General features: G+C 38.7%; 1 long non-coding RNA gene across 1 annotated transcript in view; it reads right to left on the bottom strand.

The window, feature by feature from the left end:
• Positions 1-5,806: 5,806 nt before the first annotated feature.
• The window catches only part of LOC136863301 (uncharacterized), a 20,875-nt gene continuing 1,919 nt past the window's right edge, over positions 5,807-24,762 (bottom strand). The window contains exons 2-3 of the long non-coding RNA XR_010859193.2: positions 21,745-21,915; positions 5,807-6,015 (exon numbers count right to left, since the gene is read on the bottom strand). This is a non-coding gene — a long non-coding RNA (uncharacterized lncRNA). The remainder of the gene's footprint in view (positions 6,016-21,744; positions 21,916-24,762) is intronic.

Raw genomic sequence — 24,762 nt, 5'->3', positions numbered from 1 at the left:
GTAATATGAGTTAATCGCCAGCAGAATGACAACGAGAATGCAAACAGCCTGTGAAGGAGAAAGATCGGCATAAAGAATGGCAAGAAAATGTAAAGATAACAAAAATTAAAGCAGGAATAGAGGGAATAAAATTACAAAAGAGAATGCATAAACAAGCTAAACGAAAAAGGGACAAATTGGCGAGAGTGCAGGAAGTTGACGATCGTGTCAATACTATGATGTCTGACACAGCATTCAGAAGTAGGTAGCATTATGGTAAATGCGGAAAACGTGTAGAGGAAACATTGCCCTCTTCACCGCAAAAAAGGAAAGAACTTGTTTTGCATTTAGCAGAAAAAGAGGGTTTAGGGATTATCAAGACATGAAAATGTGTGCTTAGAAAGCAGCTATCGGATGATATCGAAGCAGCACCCATTAAGTATTATGGTAATGACGCTATCTCATATCAGGCTCCGGAAAGAGACGATTTTGAAGAAGATCCATGGTAATGGAGAGATCAAAGGAGTTTCGATCAGATATTTAATGATAACATTAAAGGAATCCCACGCATTATTTCCACAAGTCTATGAAAATATGCCAGTCAGTTTCTCGAAGTTCGCTGAATTGCGTCCTCTTCAGCGTTACATCCCGCATGATGTATGCAGGTGCATTTACCACGAAAATGTGACATTACTTTTGAAGGCGCTACATAGGAAACAAGTACCTGTCCAGAATGAATGAGAGTTTGTATCTGAGGTAGTTTGTGACCAGAACTAAGGTCAAAGTGTGAAAAGTGTCCAGTGCAAAGTGCAGTTGACATCGCAGATGAACTCTGTAATTCACGGTGTGAGTGGAGTCAATGGTCGTTTTCAAATGGACGAGCTGAAAATGAAGAAGAAGGAGGGTCAGTAATTGATTGCATGAATGCACGGATCACCTGTCTGCCACATTTTGAAAACCATGACAGCAATCTGAGGCGTTTAAGTGTGCTCGGGAAAAAAATTAAAATAAACGAAGCTGTCATCCAAACTGACTTCTGAAAATGACACATGCAAGGAGCAAAATGAGATTCAGAGTGCTCATTAGAATAACAAGCAGGTCGCCGTGTTTACTACAGTTGCTTGGTTTAGAAGGGTAACAACGAAGTTCAGAAGAAGAAATTTGCTCTCGTGTCAGATTATTTGGGACATGCCAAATATCCAGTCCATGTTTTTCTTAGAACATTGCTTTCAGAAGTGTTGGAGATTATCCTGAACCGCATTTTCTGATGGATCAGCGAAATATTTTAAGCAAGAATATACCCCGGGCAATTTGACGTCACTTTTTGCCATATTTGGATTTAAAATTCAATGGACTTTTTCGAATCATACCATGGAAAACGGGCAGTAGATGCGATTTGAGGCCAAGTAAAACGAATGGCGTGGGTGGCTGTGAAATCTGCAACGAAGATACATACAGCTGAAGATATTGTTAACGTTTTGAGCAATACGACCATGTAAATTACTGTTCAGAAGGTACCATAAGTTGAAATAGAAGAGATATCTTGAAAAACAATGTCAGCATATTTCAGTTATTCTAGCCACACATAAAATTCATTATGTAGGAGTATTGGGCGTATATGTTATAGAATACGCACATCTTTCGCATTAACAATCATTCAGAAGGATTCATAAGTTTCGCAACTAAAACAAAAAATTGTCGGAAAACAAAGTGATACGTTGAAAGATTGCACTGGGGAGCGTTCCTCGCAGCAGTGTGAGTCACACGTGCCCGGATGTTACGTTATGTGTTCCACCCACATGCACAGATAGTGAAGAAGGTTATGACATAAACTACAAATAAAACACAGCATTATGCTCGCCTGACTGTCAATGTCAGCTTAGCTACATTATGTGTTGATATTAAAAATATTTCTAGGGTCCCCAGAGCCTCCCAGGCTCATTTTTTTTGTTTTGGCCGCCTGAGCCGCTGTAGCTCAGGCGGCAGCGTGCCAGCCTCTCACCGCTGGATTCCGTGGTTCATATCCCTTTCACTCCATGAGAGATTTGTGCTGGGCAAAGCGAAGGCGGGGCATGATTTACTCCGGGTACTTCGGATTTCCCTTTAATCTTTAATTCCAGTAACACTTCCCAATATCATTTCATTTCATCTGTCAGTCATTAATCATTGCCCCAGAGGAGTGCGACAGGCTTCGGCAGCCAACACAGTTCCTATCCACGCCGTTAGATGGCGGCTTCATTCATTCCATTCCTGACCCGGTCGAATGACTGGAAACAGGATATGGATTACCATTACTATTAAAAATATTATTTTATGTTATTCATTCGCGACATTTTCTGTTTTCTAATTTAAAGTGAAAAAACTGCATTTGTATTATTGACAGTGTTTAGATCATATTTTTTGCAATAAACCTGTGCTATTAAAATTCTACGAGAATAAAATAATGTAATTAGAGAATTATAATCAGTAAACTAACTCAGTATGAAATGTATAATTTCAGAGATGTCAGTCAGACACATAACGAAGTCGGTCGGTAACACACCACATTTTTACCTATATCATCCTTATAAATTGAGTTTCAGATATGTTCTTATTATAAAGGAGCACTTTGAACCTTCCTCTCCAAATAATATTTTGGAAAATAGTATACGAAATAAACTTTCAGAGAAATGAAATGGAAATGGCGTATGGCTTTTAGTGCCGGGAGTGTCCGAGGACAAGTTCGGCTCGCCAGATGCAGGTCTTTTGAATTGACTCCCGTAGGCGACCTGCGCGTCATGATGAGGATGTAATGATGATGAAGACGACACATACACCCAGCCCCCGTGTCAGCGAAATTAACCAATTATGGTTAAAATGCCCGACCCTGCCGGGAATCGAACCTGGGACTCCTGTGGCCAAAGGCCAGCAAGCTAACCATTTAGCCATGGAGCTGGACAACTTTCAGAGAAATATACAAGGAAACATGTTCACGCGAGTAGAGAGTTGATATTTACGTCAGCCAGTCAGAAAGAGTCTGGAACGAAATATTTAGTATAATTTTTATTTTTAAGCCAGGTTTCATAAATTATTGTAATTCTCCAGTGTTCCTTTATCCTATCATGCTATTAGAACTTTCAATTTACACTTACAACAACGTTTATATATAGATATTTTCTTGCTGAAGTGTATTAAAGTCAGTCACATGTGGATTTGCTCGGACTAGGTCTTCAAGGAATTTCGAACTTCGCTGGTTGAAACCATTTTATTGAGGAAATATTTTCTATTGTGCATTGAAATTGAAGCATGGGAGAATGACATCAGGTTCTATTCTAGGTTACATACCTGATAAAGACCCAAACAGGCGTACTTGGTCTAGACATAATGGGGACACAACCACAATGCCTATGTGAAGGAAATTGAAGGATTTAACGTACCGGTAATACAATGTGGACAAATATCCTCCCCAACCCTAACTTATTTCCCTCCACGTGTAATGATCGGTCCGTTTCCGTCTGAGGAAGGTTTGACGGACCGAGTGTTCGAACCAAGTCCGTACTCTGAAAGTGTAGCATTACGTTCCCTCTACAAATACTGGACAAAATTCCCGTATATCAGATATGGTTCATTCTACTGAAATTACAGTTCTTTCAAAACATCTGTTAAGTTTCAAGCGGTTTTGAGTGCTGCCATAAAGGCAGGTAATTATCATTTGTACAGCAGAGTTCATGAGTGTTTGAGTTCAAATACGAAGAATAACAAATATAGTTTATCAGTTTCTTCTGAATAATTATTTGTACCTATTTGGTACTGTTTCATCACAATGTATCCATTGTTAGCGTATCACCACAAGAAGACAATATAGTCAATTCTAATGCTGTTTCAAGCGTTGAAGAAATCTGAACAAATCCGCGGACGTTGAAACTTACCAGTGGTCACATAAAGTCGCTGATCAAATATCGGAAACTAGAGTACATTTAAGGTAAGTTGGCAAGTTAAACTTTAGCTGAGAGTGTTTGGGAGACGGTCCACATTTAACTTTCTCCTCCCCACTGATTCCTCCCGAGTACTTCACTTACCTTCTTACGGCATATACCAGAGCAGAGTACGTCCCAAACATCCATCTTCGGTGTATTTTATAATGTTTCAGGAAAATTGTTTATTTCATAATTTGACGGAGCTAAATAATTACTCGACCACTTGAAGATGGCATTTGACAGAGTGGAACATGGAATATTATTAATGAAACTGGAGGGAATAGGATTGGACATTAGGGTTGTATTTGAATAAGTACATTCTAAATTCAAGGTTTCAAAAAGTCAAAAGTAGGAAATCATGTATCACAGGAAGAGAAAGTTTGGAAGGGAATTCCTCGGGGTAATAAAATCGGCCCATTACTATTCTTAATATATGCAAATGATTTAGGGAACAATTAAACATCAAAAATAAGATTGTATGCAGATGATATAATTGTTTATAGGGAAATAAATAGCATAGAGGATTGTACAGAATTACAAAGGGACCTTGACAGTATCCAGCAATGGGTTGAAGAGAATAATATGAAGATTAATAGAGGCAAATAAATTGTCACAACATTTACAAACAGGGGCTATTAAACTGAATTTAAATATACTTTGGATGATGTAATTGTCCCAAAGGATGGCAAGTGCAAATACTTAGGTGTAAGATTTGAAATTAATTTGCACTGGAAGGGTAATGTTGATGGCATTGTTGGGAAAGCATACAGATCGTTACATTTCATAATGAGGCTACTTAAACGATGCAACAAAGAATTAAAAGAGAAAAGTTACTTAAGTATGGTTCGTCCATTATTGGAATATATATATCCTCGCCAGGAATACCTAATAAAAAAACAGATGGTGGGTAGAGGAAAGATAACCGGAGAATTCAGGAGAAAAAGTAGTGTATCAGAAGTGTTACAGAAACTTGAGTGGGAAGTTTTAAGTAAGAGAAGGGAGAAAATTAGACTTATAGGATTATAAAGAGCCTATACAGGTGAGGAAGCATGGGGGAGAAATCAGTGAGAGGCATTAGTTGGAAAATAATTATATTGGCAGGGCTGATCGCAAGTATAAAATTAGACGGTATTTTAGCAGAAATGATTGGGGTAAATTTTCATTCACTGGGAAGGGCGTGAAGGAGTGGAACAGTTTACCTGGGGGAAGTGTTTGATCCTTTTCCAAAATCTTTACAGATATTCAAGAAAAGAATAAACGGCAACAGATAGAAGAAATGTTAGAGGGCATTCGACCCGTGTAGGTTACTGTAATAACGAATTTTTGTGAATAAATTAATTCCATCCCCTTGCCTATGGAGACTCGACAGGGGTGAAGTACAGTGGGGACTTCGAGGGCCCTGGGACCGCTACGGTAGCTGTAAAGGCCCTTCAGGAACTCTGAAAAGCAGTGGCAAAAGGGGCTCTGGATAAGACGCAGCAGGTCATTATGCACGTTAGGTACCAAAATGGGTTTAAAAGAGCAATGTACATTTAAATCTCATAGCAATATTCTAGATTTTTTTTAAGTGATTCCACCTACTGTATAAGAGTTGATTATGTGTGTAAGTACAGAAGACATTATGAGTAGAATTTTGTACATAATATAAATTTATTGAGGATGAGCTGTGTGTTTAATAGAAAAATGTTAATGTACATTGTATAATACTATTTTAGGGAAATTTTCTTCTTTTCTTTTTAACTTAAAATGTAGTTATTGAGAATAATGTATTTTTGTGTATCATTTTCCACCGAGGTAGAGACTTCATTTACAAATAAAGTATTTTGATTTGATGTGATTTGAAGAACTTTAATGAATTTCAAATACCCATTACAGTGTTTTCTAGTAACTGTATTACAAAATTTAGGAGTCAAAAGGTGTTGGTGAAAGCAGTGTGGAAATTACAAATAATGTGACAAAGATAAATATACCATCCATATTAAATGGAGTTAAACATGGCATTGATGAGAAGACGAAAGCAGCTACGTCTCCTCTTACAGCATCTCAGGCTCCTCGGTCTCGTAAGAAGCATCACAGCTCCCTGTAGAAAGAAATGAAAGCAAAGTATTTTACCACGTCACATCATTACACAGATAAAAATAGCTTCGGAACATATTTGACCCATCTGACGATAGCTAGGCAAAATTCTAACATGACATGCTTGAGTGCGAAGTCGGAAGTGCAAGGTCTATTTCGGACCACTCGAAAGCGTCAGTACTAAGAATGATGGGAACAAAATATTAACTGCTAGTGACATACCATGCGCTGCATAGGAGTACGACAGTACATGAATCTATGTGAGGTGCAGATATCCACCTCCTATGAAATGTTTTTAGTGCACTTACAAAAAGGACACCATAGACGTTCAGAAAATATTCCAAACTAACCTTTAACTAGGACACAAGCAGCGAATGAAAAATTATTGAATTAAGGTTGGGACTCACTGCTGACTATTCCATCTCTTCAATATTCAGTTCTCGCAAGACAGCTCTGGTGATGCGCACTACATGAGCCCCGGCATTGCCGTGCATGAGTACGGATTCAGGGCCAACACTGTATGCAGCAACCAACACATGCTGTGGCAGTATCTGCTCGATGTACCCCGCAGCGCTTAGACTACCACGGACGACGACAAGATCCGTACGGCCATCAATACTGATGCCACCCCACACCATCACAGAACCTTGTCCGAATCGGTCGCCTTCCTGGACAACATTTGGCATGTACTGCTCATCACGGCGTCTCCATACACATTGACGTCCATCACGCTGTGTCAGGGGAAATCTGGACTCGTCTGTGAACAACACAGATCTCCATTGGCGAAGTTGCCAGTTGACGTGTGTAAGGCCAAACAGAAGGTGAGCTGCGCGATGTTGCTGCGTTAAATGGGGCACTCGAACAGGACGTCTGGGTCGAAAGGACGCTTCTCTTAATCTGTTCCTTACTGTCTGGTCAGTCCGACTCGTTGGCTGAATGGTCAGCGTACTGGCCTTCGGTTCAGAGGGTCCCGGGTTCGATTTCCGGCCGGGTCGGGGAATTTTACCTTCATTGCTTAATTCCAATAACCCAGGGGCTGGGTGTTTGTGCTATCCCCAACATCCCTGCAACTCACACACCACACATAACACTATCCTCCACCACAATAACACGCAGTTACCTACACATGGCAGATGCCGCCCACCCTCATCGGAGGGTCCGCCTTACAAGGGCTGCATTCGGCTAGAAATAGCCACACGAAATTATTATTATTATTATTATTATTATTATTATTATTATTATTATTATTATTATTATTATTATTATTATTATTATTATTATTATTATTATTGTCTGGTCAGACACAGTGACTCCAGTGACCCTCCTGAGGTCTTGTTGCAGATCTTTGGCAGTTTCTGAACGACGCCGCAACGCACAGATGGTCAAATATCGGTCATCCTGTGGGGTTGTCATGCGTCCACGTCTTTGTCCATCCCTCCTCGTGAACTGGCCTGTCCCATTCTAGCGATTCCACAAACGTTGAATAACTGACGGAGAGACACTGAGATCCACAGCAACACGACGAAAAGTCCATCCTTCCTGGATCAAAATGATGGCCCTTGCGCCTTGAACCTCGTTAAGATGTCTCATGAGATGTGCTGGTTTACGTACAACGTGCTCAAATGGCCGCAGTAGTCTGTGTACCTCACAACGACACACGGACGCACCGTTATTCACTTTGTTTTGAGGGGTCACCTGGCAGTTTAACGCATGGCTACGCCTACAGATGGAGTATAACTTCGATTTGAAATACTCTGAGTAGCTAAGGTTTCAAAGTATGCTCTACGACCATTGGAGCCCCATCTACCAAATTAACCTTCACATACCGTATGTTACAAAATATGTTCTCCTAATTTTTTGAACTGTGTATTACAATACGTTGAAAATGACCGCTCACTATCAACATTACTGACAGGGATCCACAAAGCCTTCCACAAAATGCACATATTCTTATGTCAGGGAAAGAAGAATGGGAACCACATCATTATCTCTATCTGCTATACATGGACTACTGACTAGATCCCTAAACACTATGTATGGTCCAAGATATTCTTATGTCGAAAGTCGTCGTACGATGGGAATTTGCTTAATGATTCACCATAATTTCGTCGATTATTTCGTGCTTTTGCTTGTTTAAAGGCACATAGTGTGTTTTGAGGCCATTTTGTAAAATTTCACAAAATTTCGCTATTTCGCGCTTTGCAAAAATGAGGTGCCTCTAATCACGAGTGGTCGCTTGCTGTTGGCTTGGCTTGTCCTACTTGTATGGGCAAGGTCACCCGGCAGGCTAGCAATCATGAGACTTTCGTACCGATGACTAGTTTCGTATTTTAGATTTAAGAGATATGGCGAGTGGTGATTAAACTACAAGAAAGAAGAGTAGGCCTATGTTAGTATCTGGTTGTTACATATACAGTCATCTCATGAAGTTGTATTTTAGCGGTGAATTTTAAGTCATTTGAGAACTGCTTTTGTTTTATTATTACATCCTATATGTCCATGTAAATACTGCGGTATCAGGAGCATATTCATTTATTCACCCCGTACATTTTTAAACTCTGAAATTTACAGTGTCTTTGTTGAGTGGATTTTTGATATGGCCGTGTGTCTGGCTACTATGCAGCATAGTTGACCGAAATGCAACACAAGGGGCAAACTCGGCCATTCCACGATTTTATAGAGTAAAAAGTACTCCCGGGCCGAAAAGCAAGAAATCCACAGTATTTTATTCCAAATTGTGTAGAATTTTTGAAAGTCGCATTTGGGTAGTTACTTGTCGTCAAATATCTATGTCATCATGAACAAAGGTAAGCCTATATCTTTGGCCATGAAGGTACACAACATTACTCCTTGTCATCACTGCAATGACTGTGTTTCTGGGGATCAGTATTCTAAACTGCTCAAAATTTTCTGTTCCTGGGCATAACGCGAATGTAGAGAGAGTGTTTTCTTCTTGTTTCTGCCCATTCGACAGAAAACAGGATCAAATTAACAGTAACTGCTGTAAGTACGATAAAGCATGAAACGTTTAAGTTGTAGTGAGTTTCATAGACTCATTCAAAATAAAGCAAGTTCCTATCTTCTGCTCTTGGAACAGAAACGTGCGAGTTGTATACAAATATTTTGTGCATTACAAGAACACATTCTTACAGTAATACATGTTTTTGTCATTAAATGAAGTAGATACAAACATACAGTTCTAATGATATTTTCTTATGAAAAGTGCTCCCTTATATCGGCCGTACTGAGAAGTAAATTATGTCCTGGTTTTAGACTTTAAATCGCGATATCCTGGTTTTGGACTTCCCGAATATAGCAACAATACCATGAAGCAGACATGTTCAACGTTATTAGTTGAATCACTTGCAGTAAAATGAGGACCAACAACAACAGCGAGGTTAAGGTTTTCACAGACAGTGAAAGACCTTTTCTGGAGTTACAATAAGTTTCATTTGGGAAAATCCCCTTTCAAGCTCAATGGAAAAAGCAGCTAGTGTACTCAGAGTGTGCCGAATCTTACACACTTCGTTGGCCATTTCTTCTTTGAATTTCAGGTTATCTCTGAAAGCACTATGATGATGATGCTTGTTGTTTAAAGGGGCCTAACATCTAGGTCATCGTCCCCTGCTGAAAGCACGAATGGCATTAGGTACGCTGACTGATGCAGACACCAGGTGGAAGAATATGAAGAGTGTTGGGACAAACAGACACACCCAGTTATGGAATCAGAGGAATTAGCTAAACGCAATTAAAATCTCCGGCCCAGAGGGGAAACGAACCCGAGACCCTCTGAACCGAAGGACCTACGTATGGCATATAACACAGTTTCGAAACACTTGTTGATTCAACTGGCTTCGAAAGAACGGAAATATTCATTATATACTTTTGTCAATAAGACTGAACAGATCAAAAAAGAACATTTCCCTCGATAATTTATTCCAATCCTTTACTCCTCGTCCTATAAATGAATACTGTTCTCAATTTGTCCTCTTGAATTTCAACTTTACCTTCATATTACGATCTTTCCTACTTTTCAAAACTCCACTGAAGCTTAATCGTCTGCTAATGTCATTCCACGCCATCTCGCCACTTACAGCTCGAAACATACCACATAGTTGAGCATTTCGTCTCCCTACTCCCAAATCTTTCCCACCCAAAGTTCATACAGTTTCGTAACATTACGGAAATCAACCAGAACAAATCGTGCTGCTTTTCTTGGGATCTTTCCCTGTTCTGGTATCAGTTAGTCCTGGTGTGGGTCCCATACTCTGACACCATACTCTAACTGGGGTCTTACCAGAGACTAATGATGATGATGGTTGTTGTTTAAAGGGGCCTAACACCTCGTTGTATCCACAAAGACGCACACAAAATGCTGTCAAATTGCGTACACGGATTTTTATTTACAATTAATTATTTACAAGTTACACATTAAACAGGCACAAAATCTAATCAACTGCCGTCACAAACAAAACGCACACATCAACAAACCACCATTTTTAACAACTGCCTATCACTATGCACATGGAGACTGCAACCTTGAAACAGTTGACTGCTGACTGCTTACATTAGCATGTCGGCCTAAACACAACACTACTCCTGTTAAACAATAACTCCTCTCAACCATCAAGACCGCTTCCTTATATATGTCGTCCAGTCAGGCTTCTAGAAGGATATGTCACAGCATATCTCTTAGTAAATTCCAGAGTGCTTAATACTGGTACATAGTTAAAATTGGAAGGAAGGTTCTCCAAAGTTCTCGTCTTACCTTGTGTTATTCTGGATATTACAACGTGTTGCATAATACTGTAGTGGATTACACACCATATATACAGGTAATAATAAATTACATACTTTTAATTACAGGTTCTTACATTAACTAAACTCGTGTAAATAAATAAATAAATAAATAAATAAATATATACTGCACATGTTTCATGACATAACCTCACAAATAATGCGATCGTAAATAATAATGATACTAATAAGTGGATGTAAACAGTTCATAGCCATACCTCACAAGTAGTAGTAATAATAATAATAATAATAATAATAATAATAATAATAATAATAATAATAATAATAATAATAATAATAATAATAATAATAATATTTGCTTTACGTCCCACTAACTACTTTTACGGTCTTCGGAGACGCCGATGTGCCGGAATTTAGTCCCGAAGGAGTTCTTTTACGTGCCAGTAAATCTACCGACACGAGGCTGTCGTATTTGAGCACCTTCAAATACCACCGGACTGAGCCAGGATCGAACCTGCCAAGTTGGGGTTAGAAGACCAGCGCCTTAACCGTCTGAGCCACTCAGCCCGGCTCAAGTAATAATAATAATAATAATAATAATAATAATAATAAAATTATAATAATAATTCGAGCTCGATATTCGCATAATTTACCCATGGGTTAAAGAATTTTGTTTTCAGTTTATCACACTTGCGTCAAGCTAATCGGCCCCTAACCAGAGACTTATACACCCTATCCTTTACATCCTTACTACAAACCCTATATACTCTCATAACCATGTGAAGAGATCTGTAACCTTCTTTAACAGCTAGTTAATATTATTACCCCAATGAAGATCATTCCTTATATTAACACCTAGGTACTGTAACGGTTCAAATCCTGTTACAGGTATTCATCTGTATTATTATTATTTTATTTGTATTTCTATTATCATTATTTGTATTATTATTATTATTATTATTATTATTATTATTATTATTATTGTTGTTGTTGTTGTTGTTGTTGTTGTTGTTTGATTCAATTCTATAATCTGATTTCGCTATGTATTAATTAATTATCGCTTGCCTTATGGTATTTCATTTATTATGTATGTATATATATGTCTGTGTGTGTATGTTAGCATCAAAATCATGTAGAGTGAGACTTACTGCCTAATATCAGATATGGATATGTTATGTGAAATCTTTTAACATTGCAACATATGGTGTAATACTGTTACAGTACCTGTCGAGTCATCGCTCTGTCATTGTATGCTTTTAGAGATGAGATCATATTTATGAAGTTCCGTATTTGCTTGAGGCTATTTCTACATAATATGTAACATTCGTAGCTGGGTGGGAGTGATGTCATTGCTGTGTTGAGATATGACGTGGGTGTGACAACTAATGGATATATACAGGGGCTGTATCCTATTGCGGTGATCAGTTGGAAAGAGAGTGAGGCCGCAGATGGTCAGTGAGTCAGTTGGATAGTTCAGATGGTTGGAAGGAGATGAATGGAGATACTTGCCATGAAGTCAATTGGAGTCAACTAGAAGGAGACGAATGGGGAACAGTGATATGGATACGTAATCGTCAGTGACCAAATGGATTATATGTTCGGAGTGTATTTCGTGCATATGTTCGGTCGAGTTCTTGTGTCAGTTCAGTGACAGACGAAAACTGTGTCGTCGTAATGCAGACTAACAGTTATTAGTGAATTACTTGTAAAATTGATTATGAAGTGTGAATATAATTGTAAGCCATACTATATCTCGTTTGAGAAACTAAAAGGATACATCACCAAATTAGGCTTGAGATACCTATAGCTGGTACCAATTCAAAGGAATATGTCGTAATAACACTCAAAGTGTTGAAGGTACTGTAAAGTGAACCAGTGAGGGATAAATTTCTTGTATAACTTTTAAATGTCCGGTCAAGAGGATTTCAAATTTAATACCTACAGTTTCATTCAGTTACAATGTCAGAGTTTTATATTTTTTAATTATGAATTATGAATTATCGCAGTAAATCTCACTCGTTAAAATCAGCATTTAAAGAATATATCTTGTTTAGTATGAAATAAATTAATTGTTTAATTTCAATAGTAGATCATACAACTTCACATTTTAATGGGGAAACCGAACGCCAATCTCCTTTTCCCAGAATCTATATGTTATGCTGTCAAAGTAAGCTTATTACCTCACACCCTAGAGATATTCAAGACTCTAATTCTATTATCGTTACATCAATTTCTAGCTGGCGCCCATCAACAAGTATGTATATGTAATCAGGTAAGTACTAAGTGTGAGTACATACTCCGACGATTGAGTATTTTATTTCATGAATATTGTATTTCATTTTAATTCCGTTACATTCATTAACAGTCACAGTACTTACAGTCTTCCCCATGAGATACTATCACCCCATTAACACAGTAGGCCTAATTAAAACTGAGAGGACTTTTGGTGAAACTTACAACTTGACTCCTCGTCAAACCATTCTCCGCTGTCCATCTCACAACATTGTTTTGGTCCCCTTGCAGAAACACGCCAACCTGCAACTCATTTACTACTCTATACTGTATAACATCATCCGCAAATAGCCTTATCAGTGATATCAGTTCTTTACTCATATAATTTATGAAAATCCACAGCCTGTTTCCAGTCATTCGACCGGGTCAGGAATGAATTGAATGAAACCCCCATTTAGCGGCGAAGAGAAGAATTGTGCCGGGTGCCGAAGACTGTCACACTCTTCTGGGGGCAATGATTAAAGTCATACAGATGAAATGTAATGATATTGAAGAGTGTTGTTGGAATGAATGATGACGGGGGAAAACGGAAAAAACCTGTCCCAATTCCGCTATGTCCAGCACAAATCTCGCATGGAGTTACCGGGATTTGAACCAAGGAACCCAACAGTGAGAGGCCGGTGCGCTGCCGCCTGAGCCAGGGAGATTCCTTACTCATATCATGTATACATATTAGATATCATTTACAAACATACAAATATATATAGCCTATATAAGAAAACATAAAAGTCCAATAATACTACCCTACTCTTAATCATTACACGATAAGATAACAAACACTTCACCTACTCTAATTCTCTGCGTTATATTTTCAAGAAGTTTAGCTACCCATTCAACTACCTTTTTGTCTAGCCCAATAGCCCTCATTTTCGTCAGTAATCTCCCATGATTTATCCTATGAAAATCCTTGGATTGATCAATAGCGATACAGTCCATTTGACCTTCTGGATCTAAAACATCTGCTATATCTTTCTGGAATCCTAAAAGGTGAGCTTCACTGGAATAACCCTTGATATTTCCTGTTTCCGTCCCCTTAATACGCCTATGCCACTGTAAGCTAATCAAAATAAAATATGGCGTAGTGCACTCTATGGATATCTCTAAACTTAATTACCGAGTTTAAAAATATTCTGTCACGCCGTTTCCCCGTGATGCTCAGACAAATATCCATAAAGAAAGACAGACAGACTTAAATTAATCATTTGTTGGCGATAGCGTTGTGCGTTATCGGTTTCGCTTCAAAAGTTCATGAAACACAATACCGCTTTTATGGTCTACCAGAGCGCGCACTCTCTTTCACATTCAAATAACCATGTTTAAAATGTCGAAACCATGTCTGACATGTTCTAATCGATGGAACGTGTTCACCATATGTTTCTACCAGCAAACGATGACTTTTTACAGCCTTTTTCATTTGATTAAATAAGAAAAGCAATGCGTCCCGCAAATGTTCTTTTTCAGGCACAAACGTGGACATGATCACTTAACAATGCAGCACAGACACTAGTGTTAGGTGGACTCAACTTATGTGTGTTGGTAGGTTAATGTCAGACGAACAAACTGACGAATGTGTCAAATTCATATGCTGCGTAAGGTTCGCTGGCGCTATCTCTTAGTGAAACCGGAAAAGACTTATGCATACACCTGATAACTAGACCTGGGATTTTAGGCTCTAAAAATATTAGTTTTAGGCGCCTAAAATAGGCTTTTAAAACAAGTAAATAGGCTTTTAAAAGAGAAAATAGGCACTTAAATGTTTTTAAATGTGTGGATAGGCAGGAAATAGACTTAAAAATATTACAATATACACTTAAACTGTAACGTGATACTCTTTTACTTTAACAAACGTGGTATCCCTATTCTTAACCGAAATAACTGCAAAATTAGGACAGAATAAAAAAGACAATATAAAAAGTTATGTGTCTAAAAAGTTATGGATTATATATCATTATCAGTACTGATATAAAACCTTAATACTAAAATCACTGTACACAATTACAGCACTGTAGGCATTCAGTAACGGTGTAAACGCGAATGGAGTATGTGTTTATTATTTGTGAGGAACATTCCCACAGTACTTTCATTCGTAGTTTGCTTTACAGTACATAACAATAATCTTCTGCAAATTTTCCACAGTAAAGCGGTGTCTTTTGTCTGTTAAAATCATTTTGAAATCAGAAAAAGAGCGCTCCATACTCACAGATGTTAGAGGGGCGTAGGGAAATTTACCTACATTTTTCAATTCAATTTCACTTGGTAAGTCTACCTTTTCCCCATCCATTACCTGGTGTACCCTTTTCAGCACTGAATAACCTGGGTTCTTCTGCAGTACACTAGACCACTTGTCTCTTATTTTATCCCCTACCTTTCCCCTAGCACATTGTATGTTATTCTCAGCTTCCTCAAATAGAGAAAATTGCTGTTTGAGACTGTTTCCTTTTTCCTCCATTTTTGTAATGACTGGAAGAAATGAAAAATTTGCCTGAATATACGCAATGTCTCTCTGAACACTGGAACAATCATTTAACAGCTCTTTGACAGACGACACACATGCAGAATTGTCCGTTAAAGGCAAATTGCCTATCACAGTCATGATTTCCTCAAGATGTTCTGCATAATACAGGGCAGCTCCATCCAGCAACCCCAACGGGTGATGATTGGCTGTGGTGGAAGGGAAATGGAGGGGAGTTTCTCTCGAAACACGGCTATTCTTGATGGAGCCTTACAGAACACTTTCTTCATTGTTGAAATAAGAGTATTTACTGAAGGAAACTCGGCCCTAACTGTTTCTGCGAGTCTATGAAAGGCATGGGCCATGCAAGTAACATGAATTAAAGAAGGATAGAAAGTTTTCAGCAGAGGTGCAAAGGCAATCGTGTAGGAAGCAACATCGGAGACAAGGAGAAGGACTTTATAATCATCAACACTCTCAGGATACAACAATTGCATCCCCTTGTTGATGAAGTATGCAATGCTTTGACTATTGACTTTCTCAAGCTGTTTAGAGCAAAGAAGGTGAGCGGTAGATGCCTGATTGGGTTTCAGTTTTCCTACTATAAGGTTAGCAATGTACCTGCCCATAGAGTCGGTGGTTTCGTGCACACACAACCATATGCAAGACTCCCCAATATCCTCCCTGATTGACAAAATGACCTCATTGTAACAAATATCTAAGTAGCTTTCTTTAATGTAGATGCTGATGGGATGTGCTGCTTGGTGTATTTCTGTAAAAAATCTCTGAAAACAGGATTATGCACAGCATTCCAGGGGATATTTGCTGCAACTAGGGCTCTACACATATCAGCATAGAAACCATTATGGGTTGTAGGAGATATAGTTTGTGTGAGCAGAGTCTGTCTAATGTTACTTTTCATGGCTGCTTTCGCTTTGTGACTGACAGTATCTGCATGCTGCTGAAGGTGGCATTTTTTCTCATGTGAAATCTAAAACACAATAAAGTGATGTCAATTAGAAACTAAGATGATGAATAGAAAAGGTGAGCTATTGAATAAAATGTGTAATTTTGAACTATTTAAATTAAGCCATTATTACTCTGAAGTTCATTAAGAACAAGAACACTACAGTCCCCGAAGGGCCTTGGCTTTCAATAACGGTTGCTGCCCAGCTCATGGCCTGCAGATATTGGGTGGCGTGTGGTCAGCACGATACATCCCTCAGCCGTATTGCCTTGCCTCCGTGAACCTGCTCACTGTAGCTTCTCAGTTGTCCTCACGATGCTGGGTCAACACCGTTCTAGAGCTCACAGATTTCTAAATTACTGCCGATACTGGAAATCGAACCCAGGTCGCATGGGCTACGTCTATACAATTAATTAGAAGACCCAATATCAAAACCTTAGTTTTAGATTAATATGAAATTTAAGATATATGCACATACCCGTTTATTGCAGTACTGGCAGAAAATAATCTTGCCATCAAAAGTCATCCCTGGAAATTGTACAAGCCATTGTTGTATAAGAGCACTCTTAGATGATTTCGTTTTAGGCATGATGAACTATATTCACTTAAACAGATGTTCCTTCACTGGTGACTTGACACAGTATGTCCCTTCTTACTACCCGCTCCTTGTTCTTCCCAGATAGTCCTCCCCCTCACCCAGTCACTCGACACAGTACGTCCTTTACTACCTGCTCGTTGTTCTTCTGAGCTAATCCTCCACCTCCACCCTTCACTCAGCATTCCTTTGATGACAGTTGTCTGGGAAGAACACATTTCTGTGAAAAACCCACCCTCTGCTGTTCTGCTCGTTCTAGGGATGTCCAGTGTGTGATTGTAAAAATTACAGAAGTTGAATTTTATTTTAAATGTAGAAAATAGGCATTTTAGGCACTAAAATAGTAAAATAGGCTCTAAAGGTCCAAATAGGCATTTTAGGGCACTATAAAACTCTATTAATGTAAGGGATTTATCATGAAACGTCAACATATTTAACAAAAATCATGTTATTTCGTAAGGAACGAAATAGGCATTTGCCTTAAAATCCCAGGTCTACTGATAACTGACACTCACTCACCGATATTAATGTTTACTCACTTCCTGCTGAGTTAGAAACTTGGAATTTGGCGAACTGGTAGCTATTAGGCAGTAACCTAAGGAAAAATTCCAAAAAGATCATATTTTTAATTTTACCCTCCTCCCCAACAAAACCCAAAATGTCGGACGCAAACTTCCAGGTGCACTGCAAAAATGAAATTTGGCAAAATTATAGCTTTTAACCTGCAACCGACGGAGAAATTACGAAAAGTTCCAACGTTTAACTTTTAACCACCAAAAAATGTAGAAACGTTCAGACATTTTTTATGACGCTGCAGACCAACTTTCCGCGGAATTTTGTGGCTGAACGCAAAGGCGTATCGCAAAACGGACAGCACATTCGCAATCCATCATGAAGAGTTATACAACTTTGGTCGTATGTCTTTTAGACGTATCTAGATCCCTTATACCTTAGGCAGAACTGCATTTTCCAATTTTACGTCAATTTAGTACATTTTTCATAATTAATTTTACTATTTGGCACACTTATGTGACAGATATAATCATGAATATCGGCAGGGCCGTTGGCACGTCCATGGGCCATATGCAAGCGGAATTGCATGATTTTAGCTGTCGTGTAAGTATGGAGAAACGAAAGGAATATGTGAAAACTGTTCTCAAATTTCAGACTAATCTAAGTTTCTAAACCAATCTAAGGCGTACCCGATGGCGATACGACAAAACGTCAAATAACCAAAATTGTACATCGTTTCTTCCTCAATACGGCTCCAAGTTTCAAGACTGTAGCTGTATATTAGGTGAGGAAAATTATTCCTCAACTTGTGAAAAACGTACGAAATTTTTCCCCAGATCAAAAGGTTTGCCTCTGTCAATGCTAATAATAGCCAATATACCAGAAAATGTCATAGGACCAAACACGTAGGCCACTAAAAGGGTCGTCTGATGGCGCAATCAGTTTACTGAAACGACATACCGTTTCACCACAGTAATTTTCCAAATGAACACTTCTAACGAAGAGTAACTGGAGGTTTGTGGGCGGAGCCCCCAATGAGTTAAAGCGAGTTCCATTTATAAAGATATAATGTACACTCAACCGCGCAAAAACTGGCCGTCAGAGAAGATGACTTTCTTTCAAAACTGTTTTGTTTGAAACACGATGAGCATATTGTTAAGGCGGTAGGATTCCAAGTGCCATGTCTTCGGCCACCAGCTTTCCGCAGTTTAGGAATATCCTCGTATTTTGAGAATGTATAAAATTACACATTTCTTTACCGGCCACTTTTTGTACGGTTGAATGTACATATTAATAAAATACATGTGTGAAATTCTGTTCATGTTGCAAAAATCTCATTTTCAGTATAGTGTTTTATGCAGCTTTAAAATATGTTATTGTCAGTAAATTTCTACAGAGCATACGTCAACATCAGCTCCTTCTCTAAGCCACCCAGCTAATTTTCATCAATTAACAATATTACAACCCTACCGTTGATTTTAAGGCAGAATGGTTATCGTCATCATCATTAAATTTAGGACATGATGTTAACTGATCTTTCACACAAGCTTCACCGAAATCTGTCGGGTCCAAAACTATGGTCGTCTAACAAGGGGTCGCGTGGATACGTGGTAAGGGGTGCGCAGGATAAACATGGCTGCTACGCATGCGCCAGTCTCAAATCTTAAGGCCTGACAATAAACATCTGTTCCGTCCGCGGTGATTCTTGTGAACTAAGGTGTTGTTGTGAAGTTTCAAAGTGGCAGTGAAATTGTGCTTTAGTTAGACATTTACAGTAAGCACTGCACAATGAACAGTTTAATAATGAACATGCATCTGTTTCAGAGAACTCGCACTATCACGACTAATGTTTGTAAATTAGTGTAGTATCCGTTACTCGTGCCGTACCTACAAGCTGTCGCGAATTCTAGACAGACGCAGCTTCGTCCAGCACAACTACTTTTCCTTCACATCCTTGCAAAAACATATTTTAAGGTCACATTACACAATGCGTATCAGTGGAGTTAGTGGCGGTGCTAAAGAAATCCTGACGAATTGTAAATCACTATCGCACTCCCAACGTTTGACTATAGCTGTTATATAAAATGACTGGTAGATGATGATGATGATGCTTGTTGTTTAAAGAGGCCTAACTTCTAGGTTATCGGCCCCTAATTTCTGGCAGTGTGTATACTGCGTCTACCTTCAATGGAAGGCAGCTTTGCAAATTAAACAATTTAAAATTAAATTAAATAAGCCTTCCTTATTTCTTTATTTCTTTATTTATTTATTTATTTACTTACTTATTTATTTATTTATTTATTTATTTATTTATTTATTTATTTATTTATTTATTTATTTATTTATTTATTTATTTATTTATTTATTTATTTATTTGAAATATTAGTGGATTTTGTAATGTGCATAAATTGATTCTCTAAAGTACCCGTAACTAATACCGCTTTATATTGTTACAAGCTGTTGTACCCGTCGTAGACGAGACAATCACTTAACAAGTGTATGATTACTTTTTTTTTCGACTCCTCAATTTGCTCCTGAGATTCTGAAGCAAGTTGGTGGACATGGGACTGTCAGTGGCTCGTCGTGACGTAGGCTACTTGCTTCTAGGCTCTCTGTGGCCCTTCGACCCTTGAACTTGACATTTTCACACGACCTAACCTGACATTTCCCTCCTTTTTTTACTTTAATGGTAAAAAGTATATAACAAAAAGCTTGTAAATACAGTTTGCCATGGGTAATTTTTCCGTAAAACCAACAGTAAAAGCGATATATCCAGTTTTATGTTGAAGACCCCCTCTGAACCCCACCTCCTGCTAAATTTCTTTGAATGAATTATATCTAATATCCTACTCGCCCTTATCTTAATCTTAAATAGCACATTTCATGAAAATCCACCAATCCATTCTCGCGTGATGCTGTAACAAACAGACAGGCCGTAAAATGAACAGACAAAAATTAAACTGAACCCGGCATTTGTCCTGTCCAGGGTAATAACTAAATATCGGGTCAATCAAAAAGTACAGACAGAAAGACAATTTTATATAGAGAGATTTGCATTATAAATTATTTTATTACTTAAAATGTATGCTCACTTTATTTCACTGTGCATATATTTTCATCAATTCAGTTACCCGCCGAAAGAATACTGGACATCATTCAACGTACCGATCAACTGGAAAAATCTTATACCTTCTTTCCTTCCGTAACGGCTTTCAACATATAAAGGAAAATTACGTTTTACAATACAAAATTCTTTATATTATCCTCCGTTTCAATACAGAAATATCCATCTGTGTTAGATGGGACAACGTCTAACTAAACATGTTTCGGCTTATCTAAAAGCCATCATTAGTACAAAGCTTAGAATGTTACATATGTACACTAACAAATAAAACACGGCGATATTTGTGTAAAATTAAAAGAACAATGATCATGATTGACGCTTAAAAGACATGTGTTGATGTTGAGGTGACAAGTCCTCTCCTCTAAACTCCTCTAGTTAGAGTAAAAACCTTTTTAGTCCTTTTTTAAAAATAGAAAAATATATCTTCAAAGGTGCCAATATTCTGTTAATTGGGCAGCTGGAATCAATTGGTCATGCGATATCTGAGGGTTTTGAGCTATCTACTGAAGATGACTTCTAGATAAGCCGAAACATGCCTAGTTGGACGGACAGAAAGAAGTTGAACTGAATCCACTTTCGAATTCCATATACCTAATCCAAGATAAAACGAACTACGAGGCAAAAATTTGAATTGTACATACAGAATTTTAATCTGTATCTAACACAGAAGGACAATTTTGCATTGAAAAGCATGATAATATAAAGATATTTCTATTGTAAAGTGATTAGCCGTCAATACGGAATGAGACTTTTAATAAGCATTGAAAATTATGTTGGTTTTTTTTAACAAGTTGCTTTACGTCGCACCGACACGGGTAGGTCTTATGGCGCCGATGGAATAAGAAAGGGCTAGGAGTGGGAAGGAAGCGACCGGGTCCTTAATTAAGGAACAACCCCATCATTGCCTGGGGTGAAAATGTGAAACCATGGAAATACATCTTCAGGCTGCCGACGGTGGGGAAATTATACAGAAATATCAATTTCAGTGGTAGATATTGTACTGTACAAATAACGATACTTAGAATACATTACCATCATTATTATACCATTGTTTCCGAACTGCACGACGTTCTTCGTCACTTTCGAAATAATCGAAAATCACCAGCTCCATTATCAGTATGATAACGAACCCAGCGAAGACCACGACGGACAGTGAGAAAACGAAGCACGTCAGTAAGAACACTATTAGCTCTTGGTTAGTCACTGAAAGAAAAATAAATATGCAAATAATTAGGTGGGTCATCACACAAAGGGGGCGTTTCTATGGGGGGAGGGGCTTGAAATATTCCTCCAGTTTCGTAAGTTGGAGAACCTTTTTTTTTTTTTTTTTTTTTTTTTGCTTTACGTCGCACCGACACAGATAGGTCTTACGGCGACGATGGGACAGGGAAGGGCTGGGAGTTGGAAGGAAGCGGCCGTGGCCTTAATTAAGGTACAGCCCCAGCATTTGCCTGGTGTGAAAATGGGAAACCACGGAAAACCATTTTCAGGGCTGCCGACAGTGGGGTTCGAACCTACTATCTCCCGAATACTGGATACTGGCCGCTAAGCGACTGCAGCTATCGAGCTCGGTAGTTGGAGAACTACTTCAATAAAGTAGTACTAATAGTAGGTATACTGAGAAAGAGGGAGATTAATGAAACACTATTCCGAAATGTTATACATGTCGATCGAAAATTTAAGATAATTCTGTGGTTAACCAACTTTTAAATATTTTCCTTAACACAAAAATATCTAAGGATGTAACGTTGTACTAGTCTGGTTAAACATTACGCACATACAGTCCGATAGTAGACTTTTGTGTGTATGTGTGTGCGTACGGTGGTGGGGTGAAATATTTTCGAAAAATTTAAAGTTTGTATCCCAGCACAGTGTTGTACGGAAAGTGAGACTGCCTACACACAAAGGCACAAGGTTCGATCCCTGACGCATTCAAGGACTTTGATTCTGGAAAGATGCTTCAACGGGCTCCACTCATCATTCGAAAGGATAAATCTGGTACAGTTTCGTCACCCATTCAGTCCTGAGCCCCTGGGGTATCATAAGTGATATCTGGGACTTTGCACTACTTTCATAAAGCATGGGTCAACAAGCGTTCTGGCCAAGTGGTATTATATTTGTGTTATAGTTATACAACTGTTACTACTTGACCGTCATTATTTTTTGCCTTAGTTCAGTCCTGAAGAAACAGGCCTATATGATATTTCCAAAAAAAATCTGAAAATGTAAAATATTAATTCGTCGTACTATTATTAAACATGTACACACATACATAGGAGCCTCCGTGGCTCAGGCGGCAGCGCGCTGGCCTCTCACCGCTGGGTTCCGTGGTTCAAATCCCGGTCACTCCATGTGAGATTTGTGCTGGACAAAGCGGAGGCGGACAGGTTTTTCTCCGGGTACTTCGGTTTTCCCTGTCATCTTTCATTCCATTTCATTTCATCCGTCAGTCATTTATCATTGCCCCAGAGGAGTGCGACAGGCTTCGGCAGCCGGCACATTTCCTATCCTCGCCGTTAGATGGGGGCTTCATTCATTCTATTCCTGACACGGTCGAATGACTGGAAACAGGCTGTGGATTTTTATGTGCATGCATACATACATACATCTTCATTATAGACCGTTATACCTTTCAGCGTTCAGTCTGTAAGCCTCTGTGAATTTACTCAATGCCGCCATAATCCTCTATTTGTAACTAGTTCTGTTGCCTCATTTAGTTCTATATCTGTTATATATCTGTAAATAATAAGATACTGAGTCTAACCATCATCGTCCTGGTCTCCCTCTACTCCCCTTGCCCTCCATAACAGAGTCAATTCTTCTCCTTGGTATCCTATCCTCCTCCATTCGCCTCACATGACCCCACCACCAAAGCCGGTTTATGTATACAGCTTCATCCATCGAGTTCATTCCTGAATTAGCCTTTATCTACTCATTCCGAGTACCCTCCTGCAATTGATCCCACCTGTTTGTACCAGCAATCATTCTCGCTACTTTCATGTCTGTTATTTCTAACTTATGGATAAGATATCCTAAGTCCACCCAGCTGTCACTCCCGTAAAGCAAAGTTGGTCTGAAAATAGCCCGATGTAAAGATAGTTACGTCAGGCAGCTGACATACTACACTCATTGCACCTATTATTAGACTTTGAAACTGCAGGCTTGCAGCGGTATATGTAGCTCAACCAACAACCCCCCCCCCCCCCCATGGGGTGTACCGAGAAAAGCAGCTACAGATATGACGAGCCGAACATGTCCTCGGACTCTCCCGGCACTAAAAACCGTACAGTAAAAATTAAAATATTTAAATCGATTACCTTCAAATTTTGCACACACACACACACATATATACTCACACATCATATCTAGGTAACACTTCGTAAATTTCATAAATATTTTTGTGCTAAATTATGAAAAGCTAGTTGCTTTACGTCGCACCGACACAGATATGTCTTATGGCGACGATGGGACAAGGAAGGGCTAGGAATGGGAAGAAAGCGGCCGTGGCCTTATTTAAGGTACAGCCCCAGCATTTGCCTGGTGTGAAAATGGGAAACCACGGAAAACCATTTTCAGGGCTGCCGACAGTGGGGTTCGAACCTACCATCTCCCGAATACTGGATACTGGCCGCACTTAAGCGACTGTAGCTATCGAGCTCGGTACGTATGAAAAGAATAACATGTTTAACATGCTTAAGATGTACCATATATGAATAAAAATGTTAAAAGTGCTGAAAAGTGCTGAAGTACAATACTAAAACCAGAAACAATGATACATTTTATTCCTTTTAACATCTCTAACCTACATAACGAAGTTGCAAACTAGTAAATTAAGAAATGCTGCACCTCGAACATTTTGAAACGGGACCAAATTGTTTTCTTAAACACCATTATATCGGAAATGTTTCATCAATTTGGTCATAAAGTTTAAGTGTGTCATTAATCGACTCCTGGAACTTCGTATAGACCAGATGAAATTACAGAAAATTAATAGGTGGTTGTAGAAATACGCAGTGAATTAGAAAATAAACTGTATAAAGCATTAAGTCG

This window comes from Anabrus simplex, chromosome 2 (genome assembly GCF_040414725.1).
Source record: "Anabrus simplex isolate iqAnaSimp1 chromosome 2, ASM4041472v1, whole genome shotgun sequence".
Classification (NCBI taxonomy): domain Eukaryota; kingdom Metazoa; phylum Arthropoda; class Insecta; order Orthoptera; family Tettigoniidae; genus Anabrus; species Anabrus simplex.
The sequence above is the reverse complement of the archived record's forward strand: the minus strand, read 5'-3'. Positions and strand labels throughout refer to the sequence as shown.